General features: G+C 31.4%; 1 long non-coding RNA gene and 1 other non-coding gene across 3 annotated transcripts; both read right to left on the minus strand.

The window, feature by feature from the left end:
• Positions 1 to 5233: 5233 nt before the first annotated feature.
• LOC131070167 (uncharacterized) lies at positions 5234 to 6994 on the minus strand. 2 transcript variants are annotated; one of them, XR_009372121.1, is made up of 4 exons: positions 6605 to 6994; positions 6423 to 6508; positions 5871 to 5945; positions 5234 to 5620 (listed from the first exon to the last, which is right to left on the minus strand). It is a non-coding gene; the product is annotated as an uncharacterized LOC131070167 (long non-coding RNA). The 2 variants fall into 2 exon arrangements; XR_009372120.1 differs by having other exon boundaries at positions 6423 to 6994.
• A 570-nt stretch (positions 6995 to 7564) lies between these two features.
• On the minus strand, positions 7565 to 7636 carry TRNAG-UCC (transfer RNA glycine (anticodon UCC)). The gene has a single exon. It is a non-coding gene; the product is annotated as a tRNA-Gly (tRNA).
• Between the last annotated feature and the right edge of the window lie 10886 nt (positions 7637 to 18522).

The following is an 18522-nucleotide window of genomic DNA, read 5'->3' on the forward strand; positions in this document are numbered from 1 at the left end:
TTCACCTTGAATTTGGAATCCTCCATTGCTCCCACTCAAATCTGAAAGTCCTGCCAATTTACAGAAAATATCGCTCTGATACCAATTGTTAGGGTTTTCAAGCAGATCCGAAGTAAATATGAACTAACAATTATATGCAGATTTAAATACAAAAGATAAAGAAATAAAACAGGACACAGATAACACAGAGATTTAACGTGGTTCACCCAGAATGGGTTATGTCCACCATACACAGTCGTCCAATCTTTCTTATTATCCAGCAAAAATAGTACATCAACCTTACAATGCCTTAAGCATCCCAACTGCTTATAACATGTGTTTTTAGGGCAAAAACAAAGTCGGCCTTTTTAGGGTTTTATTACAGTGTCAGTTTTCATCAAAAAAAAATACCCAAAAAAAATTTCTGCCCGAGGCCCGGCCCGGCCCCGGACCTCGGCAAAGATACGTGCTGAGTGTACAGTACTTTGCTGATCAGTCGCCACATTTCAACATTTCCTCCATCAACCTCCAATTCAACACCCTACATGTTTCTCATGATTTCTCTTTTCAAGTTGGACTTGTAGCCTCCATAGAAAATGAGTGTTGGAGGCTACAATAGTGGAGAAGTGGATAAGTAAAATGAATTGTAGTTTAGGCTTAAAGGTTGAGAAATCAACATGTGCGAGATTAGGTTTAGGTTTACCTTATTTAAGAATTAAGATACAACATTACTTTATAGTTAATTTGTATTCAAAATAGAATATAATCATATTAGATTTAAGGTATTTTATTAAATATTATGTTGAAATTATATAGTCAATAATAGCCAGGATCTTGGGGTTGACTCCACAATGTAGCGATTAGCTACGAGCCTCCTACATGGGAGGTCTTCGGTTCAAGTCTACTCAAGGCCCATGTGTCCCACACACAAGTAATGGAGAGATAAGGTGATGCCTGAGCGTGGAAGACAGTATGACACAAGGATATATAAGGGTGTTATTACCGAACAAACATGAGGATGAGGCCCCTAAAAAATGTGGTCTCACTAGTTCATAGCTCCATTCAAAAGCGAATACCACTTTGGTTGTGATTGATAAAAAAATAAAATAATGGCCAAGATCCATTTGTAAATATCATAACTATTGCTATCTTACAATATAAAGAAGGCAACTATAGAAATTCCAAACCCTAATTACCCTGCCTTCTACCACTTGATAATATATAAACTAAATTGAAATTAATCACCCAACTCAAATATTGTAGAATAGGAGATGCTCATAAAAGAAGGATTTTAGAAATGTGAGTTACCCAAACAACTTTTGCATGAGATTCAAATGTAATATAGTGGTTGAAAGATTTAATAGCATTTCATTCCTTACAAAAGATATTGTTATTTTGCATACAATGCTTTCTACTCCTCAATTGTATATGTCACTCTTCCCATAGCCTCCATTGAAAATGACTATTCGAGGCTACAATAGTGGAGAAGTAGATAAGTAAAATGAATTGTATTTTAGGCTTAAAGTTTGAGAAATAAACATGTGCAAGATTAGGTTCAAGTTTACCTTATTTAAGAATTAAGATACAACATTAGTTTAGAGTTAATTTATATTCAAAATAGAATATAATCATATTAGATTTAAGGTGTTTTATTAAATATTATGTTGAAATTATTTAGTCAATAATAGCCAGGATCTTGGGGATGACCCCTCAATGCAACAATTAGTTGTGAGCCTCGTAAATGGGAGGTCAAAGGTTTGAGTCTACTCAAGGCCCATGTGTCTCACACACAGGTAATGATAAGGTGATGTCTGGGTGTGGAAGACAGGACGACACAAGGAGATATAAGGGTGCTATTGCCGAACAAACATGAGGATGAGGCCCCTCAAAAATGTGGTCTCACTAGTTCATAGCTCCAATCAAAAGCAAATACTGCTTTGGCTATGATTGATAAAAAATAAAATAATAGCCAAGATCTACTTGTAAATATCATAACTTTGATATCTTACAATATAAAGAATGCAACTATAGCAATTCCAAACCCTAATTACCCTGCCTTCTACCACTTAATAATACACAAAATAAATTGAAATTAATCATGTTGACTTGGTGATCAGCACCTCCTTCGGGGTTTGTGACATGGCTTAACCACCTCTCGTGGATTTGGGTAAGTCTGGCATTTGTAGCGGGTGTTGATAGCTCAATCTTTTGGCACAACGACAAACATACCTACAATTGGTATCAGAGCCTTGGGTCACGGGTTAAAATCCCGAGAAGTCTCCTCCATTTCGTCGATGCAGAACCCTCAGTCAATGCTGAGGGGGAGATTGTTGACTTGGTGGTCAGCACCTCCTCGGGGTTCACGACATGGCTTAACAGCCTCCCATGGATCTGGGTAAGTCTGGCATTTATAGTGGGCATTGATAGCTCAAGCTTTTGGCACAACGACAAACATACCTACAAATCACCCAACTCAAATATTGTAGAATAGGAGATGCTCATAAAAAAAGGATTTTAGACATGTGAGTTACCCAAACAACTTTTGCATAAGATTCAATTGTAATATAGTGGTTGAAAGCGTTAATAGCATTTCATTCCTTACAAAAGATATTGTTATTTTGCATACAATACTTTCTACTCCTCAATTGTATATGTCACTCTTCCCATTCATAATCATCGGAATTATATTCACAAAATACTTAGCTATAAAAATTATGATGAAAAAATAATTGTTAATGTCACATAGAATATGGTTGCCTTAGTAATAAAAATAGATGTGCATATATGCAGTAATTACATTGGAATTAGAACATCAAAATTATATTCACAAAATACTTAGCTATAAAAATTATGATGAAAAAATAATTATTATGTCACATAGAATATGATTGCCTTAGTAAAAAAAATCATGAGATTGAACTAACCAAATGCATATTATTAAAAATTGATGTAGCCCATGTCTGATATTTTCTTAAGTGTAAGGACCAATAATTTTGAAAAATACTTGGAATAATCATTAGATCACAAAAGTTATATTCTCAGCCTTATAATTAGAGTAACTTACAATCATTGTAAAGAACACTGAAAACAACAATCATGTAGGTCTATCTTCATTAAATGAAGGTGTAAAATAAGTTCATCTTACATCAGAAGAGCATATTATAACAAGAGCTGCAAGCAGCAAAGTTCCTGCCAGAGGCTAGAAAAATAATTCTGGTATTGTTGTTGCATGATGTGTTTGTGTATACATGAATATAGTAGCTAAGTCTGGAGTATTGGTGTTGTATGACTTGTTTATGTATTTGGCACGTAATTTTTAACATTGACTTACATGACTTTGTATAATAGCAATAACGGGTGAGTAAGACCTTTATTTCTTTTCTGGCCAGGGCATTTATGCTATGCTCCATTCTTGTCCCGCTTGTCCTCTTGGGAAGGGAATGTTTTGGTCGAGTGCATAAATGTCGATGTTGTTAATACTACTATTTTCCTTCCACCCTACCCCTATCCCCCACCCTACTATTCTAACCAGTGGCCACCCCGGTCCTGTGATGTATATAATGGATGATAGCATCCAGCTTAGTTGTGCCAAGAAGTTTGAAGGGTCAGGCCTTGGAAGGAAACTTCAACTCTTAATTGCATGTATTATCTGCAAATGTTCTTTGAAATACACTAAAGTTACATTTAGTTTGTGTAAGATTTCTGCTATTTCCTTTGATATCCTTTAATGTAGATCTCTTCTAGAAAAAAAAGCATTTCAATACTGAAATCCTATAACCATATTCCTTCTTTTGTTTTCAAGTTTTCAGTCTAAATTTTTGTAAAGTTTCAGTTTCAGATTTCATTTTGGATCATAACATTACATTCCTGTCTCTTCTATATTGTGCTTTTTTTCTCAATTGTTTTCATATTTTATGCTGATTAGCTTAGGTCAAAAGGTGCTCTAGGTGGTCTGTAAATCTTCTAGAGGAGACTTTATTGTTCAAACTTCAAACTTCAATTGCCTTCCACAAAATTCATTAAATGGAATATAAAATACATTAGGAAGGTTAACACATTTGATCTTGAAAACACTTGGATGACTCATAGGGAAGAGCTAACTTATGTTGCTCAGGCAACAACCTAAAAAAACATTACCTAAGAGAGGAGATTGCATTAAGCTTTACTTGTGATGATGAATTGGTTCTACACATATATGATCTGAACCATGAGTTTAAAAATAGTAGCTACACATCCAAGCAATGAGCTGGATCTCAACATATGTAAATAGTTTCTGAACAAAAGACAAATTTACCAATAAAGAAAACCCAAAGATATGTCCCATAGATGAAGATTTCTGCCAGTTGAAATTATTTTTGTTAAAAACTCTTAAGATGAGTAGCTTAGAGTCCAGACCAACTGCTCACACTCTGAGGAGCAGATTTAAAATTACAAAACTTCCTCCAAAACTAATCATTGCAAATTAAAAAATTGAGTTTTTCCCCTGTAGATCTATGAATATTCCAAGATCATTAAAAAGATATCCACAATCAACTGTATAGAGAGTCGAGACCTAGGTTCAGCCCAAATGTTTGGCAAGACTATAAATGGAAGCTCTTCTGTAAGCCTAGAGATCTCTAGAACCTATATCAGGCACATTTATCTTTAGTGCATGTTGAGCACAAGTATAATGGCTATATGGGATTTAAAACCATACACCTTGATTGAAAGTTGAAACCCATGACGTTCAAACATGCTGAGATGTATACGGAATAAAGAATCTCAAGTTTACGCATATTATCTGTTTTTAATATATATAGTAGCTCCCACTTTAGGAATCTTTTTGCATCCGCCATCATTTAAAAGGTGCGTATGATAGACTAATCACATGTACAATTGCAGGACTTGTCGAGCATAAATAGATTTACTGTAATATGCAAGTGCATATTCTATTCCGTGGATGGCCATGGATAATACCATTTATGTTCATCAATTTCATTTTCCTACTTACAGGAATCTAGAGCAATGCATGATCCAGCTAAAACTTTGAAATAGTAAAAAATGGTAATATGTGATCAGTGTTATGGAATTTGCGAAATAAATTGAAAAGATGACTAACCACTTGGTATATGCATCAAACCTTTTCTCCAGTCCTGAACAGGGCAGTCGGTACTTTTTTTCTCGCCTTGAAAAGAACAATTTCTAGAGTACACCATCTGCATAAGATAGCAAAATATTTTATTTTTGGAATTAAGAAGTAAAATCCTTGAATCAAAGTTCTTTGGGCATTGATTATATATGAAATGAAGAATTGACCAAAATTTATTGGGTAGAAACAAATTACAGAAATCTTTGGACTTCCAACAGACTCTGCAATCCCAATCTCAGGTGAACAAGACTTTGGAGTTTCAATATTTATTGTCTTTCTTGGTGATTTAAGTGTTTCCCAACTCTCTAATACATTTTGATCTTTAGGAATATGGTTCTGCTGTGCCTTTTGACTCTTCGGATCTTTGTACATTTCAGCAAGAGGTGATGACAAACTAAAAACTGTTAATCGAATCTCAGAACGTGGCTGTGAGAATCCTTGCTCAGAGAAATTTGATAATAGTTCAGAAGCTAATGGCAATAGAGAATTCTTGTCCAACATAAAAATATGGCTCTGCAAGAAAAGAATCGTGTTTGATTAATAAAATGCATGCAATTATCTCAGATGCCACTGCAATGCATTTATTTTCACTAGTTTCTCTGTGTGATGATAATATGATCTCAAAAAGATCTAATTTTATATATTTCAAACATGTGGATCTGAATGATTTGGTTCAGCAACATTATGTAATTGGGAAACATAAAATCAAGCATCTGCAGATCAGAGATAATAGATCTGTGAGACTGATGTGTGCAGTCGATACCTTCGCAAATAATTCCTCCAACTGATTGGCAAGGGAAGAACCAGAAATAACAAACTACTTCTTTGTGGGCCATATCTACAAAGAAAATTTCATACTATCAGAAAAATGACCATACTCTGTACTAGATGTAACACTTTGCAAGAACTCTATTGTTGAATGGGAGCCTGGATTAAAATAGTAGTTGAACTAAAACCGAAGTGCTATTACCAATTTAGATCCAAAATCTTCATGCAATATGCAAGAATATAATATTTTATAAATTAATCTTGACTTACTTAGCTGTACTATTAATTGCATTTTCCAAAAAGAATGCTTTAGTGTGAAAATGACAAACATGTCTTCCTAAATTTCTAGCTTATTGATCTAAGACTGAAGACAGCAACATACACTTTATTGAAACTAAAATGGTTCATGCATTGAACTAAAATAGAACACATTTTTCTTCGCAAGAATTCAAACCAAAACAGAGCTCTGTATCATTTGCTCTGAAACAAACTAAACTAGGTGCTAGTATATTAGCAGCAGAAGACACAAGCAGACATAGAAGCTTACTTGTGATTTGCATGAAGGACATGTGTAACCAGTTGGAGATGAGGATCCTTTCAAAAGTAGAAGCAAGCACGAATTATGCAAAACATCTGAGCACAATCCTTCCATGATTAGCCTTGTCCTATGCTAATAAATAATCTCATTCCTGTAAAATCAACGTTAGTGAAGTTCAAGGAAAAACATACGTAAGCAGCCGAGCCGAGTGACAGAGCGACTTGAATGAGTCAGCATCTGCAAGCAAAAGCTACATTTTGGTAGGAAACTGCAACTGGAATCAACCATCCACTCCACATATGTCCTCACCTATTATCCACCCATATACAATAATACATAACATCTTAAGAATGTCTCCGGGAGAAAGCCAGAAACAAGCCCACACCCCTAAATTATGCATTGTATTACAGAAACGAACAGAGGATACTCAATGGTGACTGCATGTAGTTTAGGTTATATTTATCAAATCTCAAATTTGGGTTTAAATGGTAACAGAGAACGAGTACTGAATATCTCTATATATTATTTTCCACGACAAGAAACCCAAAAAATTGAAATTATGAACTGAGATCACCTCACAAGCACTGTCTAGACATCGAAGGGATTTTGAATCTGGCAAGCCATGTATGATTTGTATTTCATAGAGACAAATAAATGGCTATGGTATCACGTTTGACGAACGAAATAGATGATGGTGATCGAGTGTGGCAAAAGTAGAATGAATAACAACACACACTATCGACAATCCATCTGAATCGAACAAAATTGTGTAGAGAGGATCGATTAAAGGAAGTACTTTACAATCTACTTACAAAGCACAGTCAAGGCATGTGGATTATTGAACGAATGCCATCTTGTGCTCGAAATAATAACCCTACAAGACCCTGCAAGGCACTGACAAAGACCTAATTTTTGGTGCGTTCTCTCCCGTTGAAAACTGAGAAAGATAACGAAAGAAGCCTTCGCTATAGTTCCCGGCAGGAACTAATAATAACAACAAGCAAAATAGCGGCTCCCAAATCTGCATGCAATACGTAACATCTGGGGTTTAAGCACACAGATGGTTTTTGTTGTCCAAACTGCAAGAACTCCGATGCTAATAGTGCATAAAAGCTTTCTTAATAAATTTGCACAACATTAAACACACATGGTGCGTTTGCCGGGAGTCGAACCCGGGTCTATTGCTTGGAAGGCAATTATCCTAACCGTTGGACTACAAACGCTCATGAGAAGATTTGCAAATGAGAGCTAAACAAACTCAAAGTATTCCTTGAAAGGCATACTATAATAGGAATGGATTGGATGCCCAGGCCACCCTTTAATAAATCAATTAGAGAGCAATTCATTTCATTCTCAATGCCAATAGAGAAGATCATAGTAAACGTTCTCTATAGATTTTTATTCGGATTATCATTCTTAAAGTAGAGTTCCAAAATGTTTTGTTCGAGAAAAGAATTGTAAAGATGGCTGATTATCAAGGATTATTGCTGTTTGTTGTTCGCTTCCTAGTTTTGTTTGTTGGCGGTTCTTTTGTGGTTATTATTTTGTCATCAGTTTTAAGTCTCATAACTATTTGGTCTCATAAACATTATTAAAAATCTTCATTCATTCATTCATCACTCTTAGAGTGATTTGAAAAGTGCATGAGTGGTATAGTACCCTAAAATCACACCCTAAATTCTGCTATTAGAAAAAATTTTCCCACAATCTTTTCATTGTTTTCATCTATTTTCATCATGCATCTAAATATATTAAATATAGATATAATAAATATATTAAATAAAGATATAGTGGGTATCATCTATTAAGAATAATGTGCCTCATCTATATATCTACTAAGAGAGTTCGAGATAAGCACCTTATGTGCTCAAATTAAAAAACTTTCAATGTAGGATTCCAATCCACTAATTTAAATTAAATATAAGGTATTATTATTTGAAGAGTTGAATAAAAAAGGCTTGGGTATATGCAAGGGAGTAATAGTACACAATCTTTTTTAAAGGGAGTAATGACTTGGTCTTGAAGTTTGCTTTGGTTCAAAAAAATTATAAATATGTTGAGACCTTGTAGGGAGTAATAGTACACAATCTTTTTTAAAAGGAGTAATGACTTGGTCTTGAAGTTTGCTTTGGCTCAAAAAATTTATAAATATGTCGAGACCTTGATGAGGGTGTAGTTTTAGTAACATGTAATCAATAAACTATTTTGGGAGTTCTCAAGATAATATAATAAGTACACAATTTAGCAAGTTTTTAATTCAATCACATTTATCTATCAATGATTTTTGTTCTACATTCATTATTGTGTTTTCTATAAGATTTTAAGAGTTTAAGGAATTATAATTCAGGTATAACTCTTGCATATACTATGGGCAATAGTAATAGATAAAACAACTTAGAAATTGATAGTAAATACATAGTAGTTCTATAACACTTTAAAAGTTTGTTCATATTATTTGCCACTAGGTTATTCCATTAATGGACACTTGTGCAAATATATGTATCTTAATTTTATCAGTTTTCTTTTAATTGGAAACTAATAGAAAAGCACTAAATAAGGAAAATAAAAAAGATTCACAAAAAAATGTAAAAGTGCAATATTCTAAAGCTAATAAAGAGATAATATTGTACATTTAATAGTTTCATGTTAGTAGTAAGGTCCTAAATTTATCATGTTCATGTATTAAATACTTTAGGAGTGTAGAATTTTATATAGTAGTTGTTTACTAAAAAATGATTAGTAGGAAAACATTTGTTAAGTTAGGCTTTGAAGAATACCATCAACAATAGGACTAGAGTGTAAGCCAACCTCAAGAAGAGCTTCTTCTAGCTTAATTTATGATCAAAGATAGCAGGTAAGCCGTTAATTACAAAATTTCATTGTTTTTTGATAAATAGACAACAACCCAAAAGATAGGCCTTATGCTTTCTTGCTTATAGTATATTGGACAATTAACCGGTTGGACCATCATACATTTCAACATGTCCACAATGGGCAACTTGCAATGTAATATCTTCCACACAATCAATTGTGCATGTACACTAACTTTTTATTTCTAGATTTGAGCAGAAATTTTTTACCAAAAATTATCACCAAATCTATAATTTCATTTGGAATTCAGTCTGGATTTTAAATGAATATGAGGAATCGGCTATAAGTAAACCTTCTTTAAAGGAAAAACTAAAAAAGTATATGCATACAACCATTGCTAGTCTTTGAAGAAGTTACAGTGTATGGGAGTACATAGTTTCATAGATAGATCCAATGGGACCAAGCATTGAAGAAAAATAAGAAATGCTTTAAAGATATCACTCAATTTGAATTGAGCCTTAACAATCTGCTATGGTAATCATTCCATTATACCAAAGTCTCAAAGATCCCCAATTGTGTGAATACCTTTTTTAAACAAATAATAAGAATGTTTAGGACAAAATAAAAGCAAGAGGTTGATTTTGATAACAAATGTGTTTGTTCCACCAAATAGATGAGGTAGAAAAGCTAAACCCTACATTGGAGGTAGTTTTATTTCCATTTCAAAATATGACAAATATGATGCCAAGCCTTCCGTATGGACTAAAGAGGAAAATAAGCCGTAATTGAAAAGAAAGGAGAATGAAGGAATTTATCCAACCACCCCACTCACTGTCATTTACCTTTGACAAAGGCAAGATTGATGTAGTTCATTCCCTTAAGAAAATCTAATAATCCACTTAGCAACCAAAGAAAATCCTTGTGTACTTGTGTCAATTAACCTGGGCAAGCGACCTTTGCATTTAGGCTGAATAAAATAGCTCCATGATGTAAATGCAAATCTTCTTTTACCATCCCATTTATCCCAAAGGAATTGACGAATAATCTTGGTTAAATCATCACACCCCTTCTTAGAAGGCATCCAACGTGATGAATAATAAACATGTGATGCAAGTAAAATTTTATTAGCAACCTATATTTTACCAGCTAAGGAAAGGAAGTTGTTTCCACTGAGTAAAAATTGTATTCCATACCCTAATAAGATACCAATTCCACATATCAGAGAGGGAAACACCAATGTTGAAGGGAATACCAAGGTACCTCGTAATTTCCCCATGTTTGGTTTGTTTCCATTCACGAGGAATCCAATGCACAGTAGGTTCAAATTGAACCATTAAACATTCAATTTTATCATGAACAAGTTTGGACCCTAAAACAACAAAATGCAACTCCAACATCTTCATTGTAATAGATATGTCCTTCTCAAAATTTTGTAAAACAAATAGATCGTCATCAACATAACATGAATTAGTTACTTCTGCTGACATAGATACGTCCTTCTCAAAATTCTGTAAAACCAATGAGGATGATATATCCTCCTGAGAAGAAGTGTCTCTCACTACCGTTGAACCCACTATTGATTCTCTCATTGTTGTTGCTACTATTTTGCAGCCTTGTTTAACTCTTGTTGAGCATGCTTCTGGTGTTGTTTTGCCTCGACAACCTATTTATGCTTTTGCTCTTGATGTTGATACAAGTCTAATGTCTCTGCTCCTGTGATTGTTCCTTTATAGCAATTTGTCCTTGTTTCATTGCACCCTATTGCAGTTCTTCAACAACACTTTGTAGTTGCTTCTAATTACAACCCTATAGAATCAATCCCACTTGATCTCTCTCATAATGGTCTTAATGATTGTATTGCCTGGATTGTGGTTCATCGCAGGTGGAAGGGGAGGTCCTCCCCCCTTGTCCAAACCTCTCCCTATCAAGGCTTGGGTGCCTCTACCCCTCCTTGAGTTCGGCCTAGTTACTCTTTTGGTCTAACAAGCTTTCATGTTTTCCTGTCTAACTTAGTTGTTGGGGGGATTGCTCCCTTGGTTAGTTTTTTTTTCTATTTGATAGTCTCTGACTATGTAAAGGGTCAGCGCCCTAGTTAACACTTCTTTTTTAATCAAAAACAAGAATTGTTTACAACACCATCATACATAATGGAAATTCTTAAAATCATATTCATGTTATTGGCATATTGAGCATATATCCCAAGGCATCAGTTGTAAGGGCATAAAGGTGTGGAGATAAGGGGCAACCTTATCAGTTAGACCTTTGTAACCAGAATAAATCTGTTATCATATTATTAGTGATAATTTGAGTATTAGCATCTTCAAACAACATTTGAACTTGAGTGTGAAACTTAGGTCCAAAGCCCAACCATTGAAGCATTTTAAGTATAAAACTCCAACTAATCCTGTCATAAGCCTTATCAAAATTAGTTTTGATCGAAATAACATTTTGTCCTATTTGTTGAGCCCAATTGCAAGTCTCCCATGCCAACATGATATTATCAAGAATACATCTACTAGCAATGAATCTGGTCTGCTCAGCTCTAACAATTTCTTTCACTGCCAACTTTATCATATTAGCCAAAGCCTTAGCTATGATTTTATAAGATGTATTAAGCAATGTGATAGGATGCTAACCAGATATGGTGTCTTCCTTTTTTCTCCTTTAGGAATTAATATAATTATATTGTTGTTAATAGTAGCTAGGACCTAATGATCCTTTCTCAAAGCCCTCCAAATATAAATAATAAAAATCCTCCTTAATGTCTTGCCACATAGCTTTGTAGAATTCAATATAAAGCTCATTGTTGCTCGGACTTTTGTAAGGGGCTATTGAAAAAGAGCATTTTCCATCTCTTCTAAAGTTAGAATGCTATCTAGGTAGAGACTATAATTAGAATCTATTCTATTAGGAATGTAATCTTTGACCGAATCTTCTAGATTTTGTTGTATATCCTGCCAATAATCATCCTTAAACAAATTCTCATAGAATCCTTTAAACACATTACATATATCAAAAGGATTGGATTGAAAAACTTCAAATTCATCCCTTATTGCATCAATTCTTAACCAAAAGAGTATTTAGTGTCGTATTTCCCTCTTTTATCAAGTGAAGTCTAGATTAGTGAAGTCTAGATTTGACTTTTGCCTCTTGTCTAGCTTGTGTAAATAGTCTATACTTATTTTATATTTTAAATAATTTTAAAAAATAATCTCTTTCTTTCTGGTTAATATTGCAAATAATAAGAGCAAAATTCATTTTTTCTTTTTTGAAATTACATATTAATGCATTAGATTAAATTTCAAACTATATTAAATTTTTGAATGACATGTTGCATATGTCATTGATTTTGACATATCCAATAGTGGACATGTCATATTCACTTTATTAATTAATAGAGTAGACTTTAGCCCCAATCTTATAGTTAAAATATATATTTATATTTATATATTTTAACTTAATGTCTTTTGTATTTCTTATTTGTTTATTTATATTCTATGAATATAAAATATTTTAATATATATTTATTAATATATTTTATATTTCTTGTTCATATTTACAAATTTAATCTATATACTTGATTTTTTTTTAAAATCTTATTTTTTATAATTTTACTAATATTTACTTCTCATGAAACTGCCATTTAGACAATTATTTATATGAATTTTCAAAAAAAAAAAAAAGTTCATCTTGTATATTGCTATAGCTTTTTTAGTGATGTTATGCTTATACAAATTATAAAAATATCATTTATTTTTCTTTCTATTGATTCATATTGCAAAAGGAAGTGCAAAATTTCATTTTTTTCTTTTTTAAAATTGCATATTTTAATGCATTAGATTTATGTCAAAGTACATTAAATTTTTGAAATGACATATTGTATATGTCATTGATTTTGACATATGCAATAGTGGAGATATCATGTCCACTTTAAATAGAGTAGACTATAGCCCCAATCTTATAATTAAAAGATGTATTTATATTTTATCTTGATGTATTTTTATATTTCTTATTTGTTTATTTATATTTTCATAAATAGATATAAAATATTTTAATATATATTTATCAACACATTGATATTAATAAATTTTATATCTCTTGTTCATATTTAAACATATAATCTATATACCTATAAAAAGAAAAAGATATATTTATATTTATATATTTTATCTTGATGTATTTTTTATATTTCTTATTTGTTTATTTATATTTTCATAAACAGATATATATATATATATATACCTAAAAATGGTCTGAAGATAATTAATTGAATAAGCAATTATTTAATTAATCTCCTCCTCCCCAATTTAATTGAATTCACTAAGCAATTTGATTAAATCCTTCCCTTTCATCTACTTATTAATAAATCTAAGGATTTATTAAATAGGTTCATTTCATTTCACCCCTTTAATTAATTAATTCCCTCCATCCAAATTCATTTCTCCTAAATCCTAATTAATTAAAACAAATAAAATTCATGAGTTGTTGAGATTAATTATCCTTTTCATATTATTTGAATTTTTAAATTCAAATTCTCCTAACTTCTACCACTCCTAAACCTAACCATTCATAAACCTAACCCATTCTACCTACCACCTTGTCCCCTTCCATCCAACATCTTCTAGAACCTTTGTGACACTTGTCACTAAGTGTTCCCTTTCATCCAACTCCTTCTAGAAGCCTCTTGACACTTGTCACCATAGAGATGATAGATGTTCCCTTTAATCCAACCCCCTTTGCCATCCTCCTCCAATTTAACCATGATATCTTCAAATCAATCTTGACCATTGATTCTTGCCACATCGCCCCTAGCCTTGGAAAATACTATAAATAGATCTCATTTTGGAGCTCAAATGGTCCTAATTTCATGTCCCAATTTCATATCATGATTGCATCCCATCTTATTCTCATCTTATGCATTGTTATTATAGGCATCTAGCTTATAGTTTATTAGTTTTTACAATGTTATCATACTCAATTTTAGCTTAAATCTTAGCTTAATCATGCTAGATCAATCATGAAATCATGTAGCTTCTTGCTAGATCATGCATTTGCATCATTCAAATCCTCCATCTAAGTGTAGTCAAGTCACTGGAATATGCATAATCATATCTGAGAGCATTTTCATACTCGCATTTACTAGGAGGCAATAAGTCGATTAGCTATGGTTTTGTCTTTCTTTGATTTAAATCTTCTAACCATGCTTGTAATGATTTATTGAGTGCATTGTGGTTGCAGGTACAGGTACACTTCACAGAGCACGACATATATATATATATATATATATATATATATATAAAAAAAATTATTCATGTTTAAACATATAATCTTTATACTTGATTAAAAAAATATGCTTCTTATTTTTATATTTTTTCCCCTCATCTTAGTCAATCATCAACTTAGTCAATCATTATAGAGATTAAATGTCATGCTATATTAATTTTTTTAATGACATGTTGCATATGTCATTGATTTTGATACATGCAATAGTGGACATGTCATGTCCATTTTTAATAGAGTAGAATTTAGCCCCAATCTTATAATTAAAATATGTATTTGTATTTATGTATTTTACCTTGATGTCTTTTTATATTTCTTATTTGTTTACTTCTATTTTTACATTGAAGGCGTTCTTTTATTTGAGATGAATGATTTGGCTTTTGTCACCAATAGTTAAAAATTGCAGAGAAGCAATGGAAGATGATTACCTAAATTATAGTTGTCTATTTTTGTTAGTGGCATTCGATATGAATAAACCTTTGTCGCCCGTGTCTAGCTCCATAGGAATGGTGAATTAATTAAATCATGCTAAAAGTCATGTTGTGCTACACAAACCTTTTGCTTCGGTTTGTTTTGTCCCGGGATTTTCAAAACGAATTCAAAATCCACCCAACTTGTACAACACCTTAATACTTACACTGTTGTTAAAATCCATGACAATGAATTGGCATGGTATGAATACAATAATGACATGATTGAAATTTAATTACTACCTAAATGAGCTCAAGTAAAGAGAGGCAGTTTTTAATGCACACCCATTCGATTTGAGATAGGTAATTAATGGTAGACAATTGTGTTTGACAATATTTTTTCAAAGTGTAGAAGTCTAAGCATAGGTTAATTCACATTAGATTTTGTAGGATGGTAAATGCTTCACCATATTGGCTAATTAGTGCATATGAAGATTAAAAAAATAGCTATATTAGTAGTCTTAATCTGAGAATAATGTTGACTTTACTAGGAGTAATATGATTTATAATTTCCTTTAAGGAATCAAAAGAATGAGATATTACTTTATTTGGAATCGAAACGATTAAGATTAATGGAGGAAAATAAATGTTACCTTACACAAATATGAAAATTCTTTAATGTAAAATACAACCAACTCAATCATAAAGAGGCAAAGAGATATAAATATATTTTATATTATCACATTTAAAATGATCCATTAATTTTAAATTTGGGAAAGGAAGAAATGTGATAATATAATTTAATAGTTAAGAGTTCATTATGATAAGTATAAAATGAGTGACAGTTACAAAATTATTAAAAATAAATTACACTTAAAAGTTAACTACATGTTTAAGTCAATGAGATTGACATGAAACATTCATTTTAAAATATTATAATAAAAAATCATTTATATGGATATTAAAAATAATACTACACTATTTTGCTTATCAAGGTTCCTTTTATGAATGAAATACTAAAGAAAAGTATAAAATACAACATCATAGCAATTAATTCTTCGAGAATGTTTATTCTCTATATACCTTCCTTGATAAAATATGTAAGAAATAATAGAGTACAACTTATAAAGGAATGGTAGAACATTAAAAAATCAAAGCCATTTTAAAACAAGCAATGTTCAATAAAATAATTAAATGAATAGATAATTATAAAAAAAATCATTTGACAAGTAGGGTCAATCATCAAATTTAGGTTAAAAAATATTATTTTATTTAAATCAAATTTTAAATAATTTAATATGTTACATTTTATATAAAAAATCAGGTGCCTTTAAATTTATAAACAGATATATTTATTTTATTATTTAAAAAATATTATTAAACACTATACATTATCTTGTAATTTTTGGGAAAACAAAATTATCAATAAATATAAATAATTAATATTCAAACTAAAATAAAATAATTGGTTTAGTTAATCAATGGAAAAATAATATAATATAGATAATTATTTTATTTTATATATACAAATATATTTGGATTATGTGTTTTTTATTTTTATATGGTAGATTATAATATTATGACAAAGTGTATATCTAAACTAGAAGTTATCATTTGGTTAGACTGTTACAAGTAAATGATCTAATTCATCAAATTTATTAATAGATCAAACAAAGATCACTTGTACCAACAAAATAATCTATGATAAAGATATAATAAAAAACAAATCATCATCTTCGCTATTTAAATATAACTTGTTATACTAAAACCTTTGATAAAATTAAGATAAGGCAAGCACAAGAAGAAAGAAAATTTGGGCCTACTTGAAAAGATAACTCCAACTCCCTAACCATATAAGAGTGGAGTTGAGATACTTTTTTGAAGGGTCTCTTTATGAGAAAAAATAGAAAAACATAATTATATATAAATGGGGTTTATTGACCTTTCTACTATCATCACATGTCACTTCATGTGTAATCATTTCCTATGCTCATCAATCTATTTTTTCTACTTAATGCACAATGGTCTCTACAGAAAAATATATATATATATCTCTTTACCCCTCTCTCTTGCTTTCCCCCATCTTTCTCTCCCTACCCCTCCCTATTGCAAACATAACATGAGCTTGTTAGTTATGGAGCCTCATTATCTTCTAGATTCAAATATTATGTTTCAATTGTTTTTGAATCTGTGTAAGTGAATTCGTAGTTGATCTAACTCTATCACTTCTCCATTGATACCTTTGTTGGATCTCTACCTTTCCTTTCTATCCCTATCTCTCCCTAACATGATATATTGGTAATGGAGCCCAATTATCTTTCTATTTCAAAGGTTTTGCTAAATGTCCTACCAATTGACCTCATGTACTTCACAAAGGTATGAAATAATTGACCAAAATTTTCCCAAAACTAATAGACATTACGCACCTTGGTGTGCACCTCTTTGGTGTACCCAGCACACCAAGGTGCAATTGCTAGTCATAAATGGGTATAATATATATTTATTAATACATTGATATCAATATATTTTATATTTCTTTATTATATTTAAAAATCTAATCCATATAGTCCAAGGGGTTGAGCTTAACTGGCTAAAACACTGGGTTCTCACTGTGGAGACCCAAGTTCAACTCCCAATAGGGACATCTGAAGTGAAATTCTAAGTTGTGACTCTTGGTCTTTCAGGCTTCGGCCAATTACCAATGAAAAAAAAAAAAAATCTAATCCATATACTTGATAAAAAAATTAATGTTTCTTACTTTTCTAATGTTTTGGTTGCTCTCGTGTTTTTTAACTTATTTAAAAAACTATTAAAGACTATGAACTCAACCGTTTTATACAACCGATTCTATAAATTTTTTAATTTTAGTAAGTAAATGTTAAAAAACCATAGAAGTCAAGAAGAAAATTTTCAATTGGAGAAAATGAGCCTCTATTTTTAAGGGTAAGATTTTACTTTATCCCATAGCAATTTCTCCTTATCCTATGAAACCTCTTACTCTATTAAAAAAAAATTCAAAATCTTATATACCACTTTCTAAATTCTTGCATTTTATTTTATTCATTAAAATTAAAAATAAAATTAAAATTATTATGATATTTTAAGTCTACTTTACCTATATTCTTCTAAAAATATGTATGCTTCATATTCTAATAATTGTTCATTCCTTGCCGTCTATTTTTTAGCATTTTGGATCATAATTGGTCGATGTGTGTACCTTTATTGGTACCCATAGCACACAACTATTGGGGCATTTGTGCATGAGTATTAACAATTTTAAGTGCACGATTATTGGGACATAGCAAGTATTGAACGACATTTTGAAATGTGTACTTTTTGACGATTATGTACAATTTAGAATACATTTCTCCTAATACATTACAAGAACATATTTTTAAAATTAAAATATTTGATTGAAATTATACCTTAAAAGTAGATTACAACTTTTTATGAACTATTATTACAAGTATTATTTGAAAAAGTTTGCCTTAAATCTACTGCTAAAATGAATCTGGATATCTATCTTCTAAAACCCCCAAAAAACAAAAAAAATTGATTGTCCTCCATTATATTGTTCATGTACGTTGCCTCCTTACCCAACTCTTGCG

This window comes from Cryptomeria japonica, chromosome 4, assembly GCF_030272615.1.
Source record: "Cryptomeria japonica chromosome 4, Sugi_1.0, whole genome shotgun sequence".
NCBI classification, from domain to species: domain Eukaryota; kingdom Viridiplantae; phylum Streptophyta; class Pinopsida; order Cupressales; family Cupressaceae; genus Cryptomeria; species Cryptomeria japonica.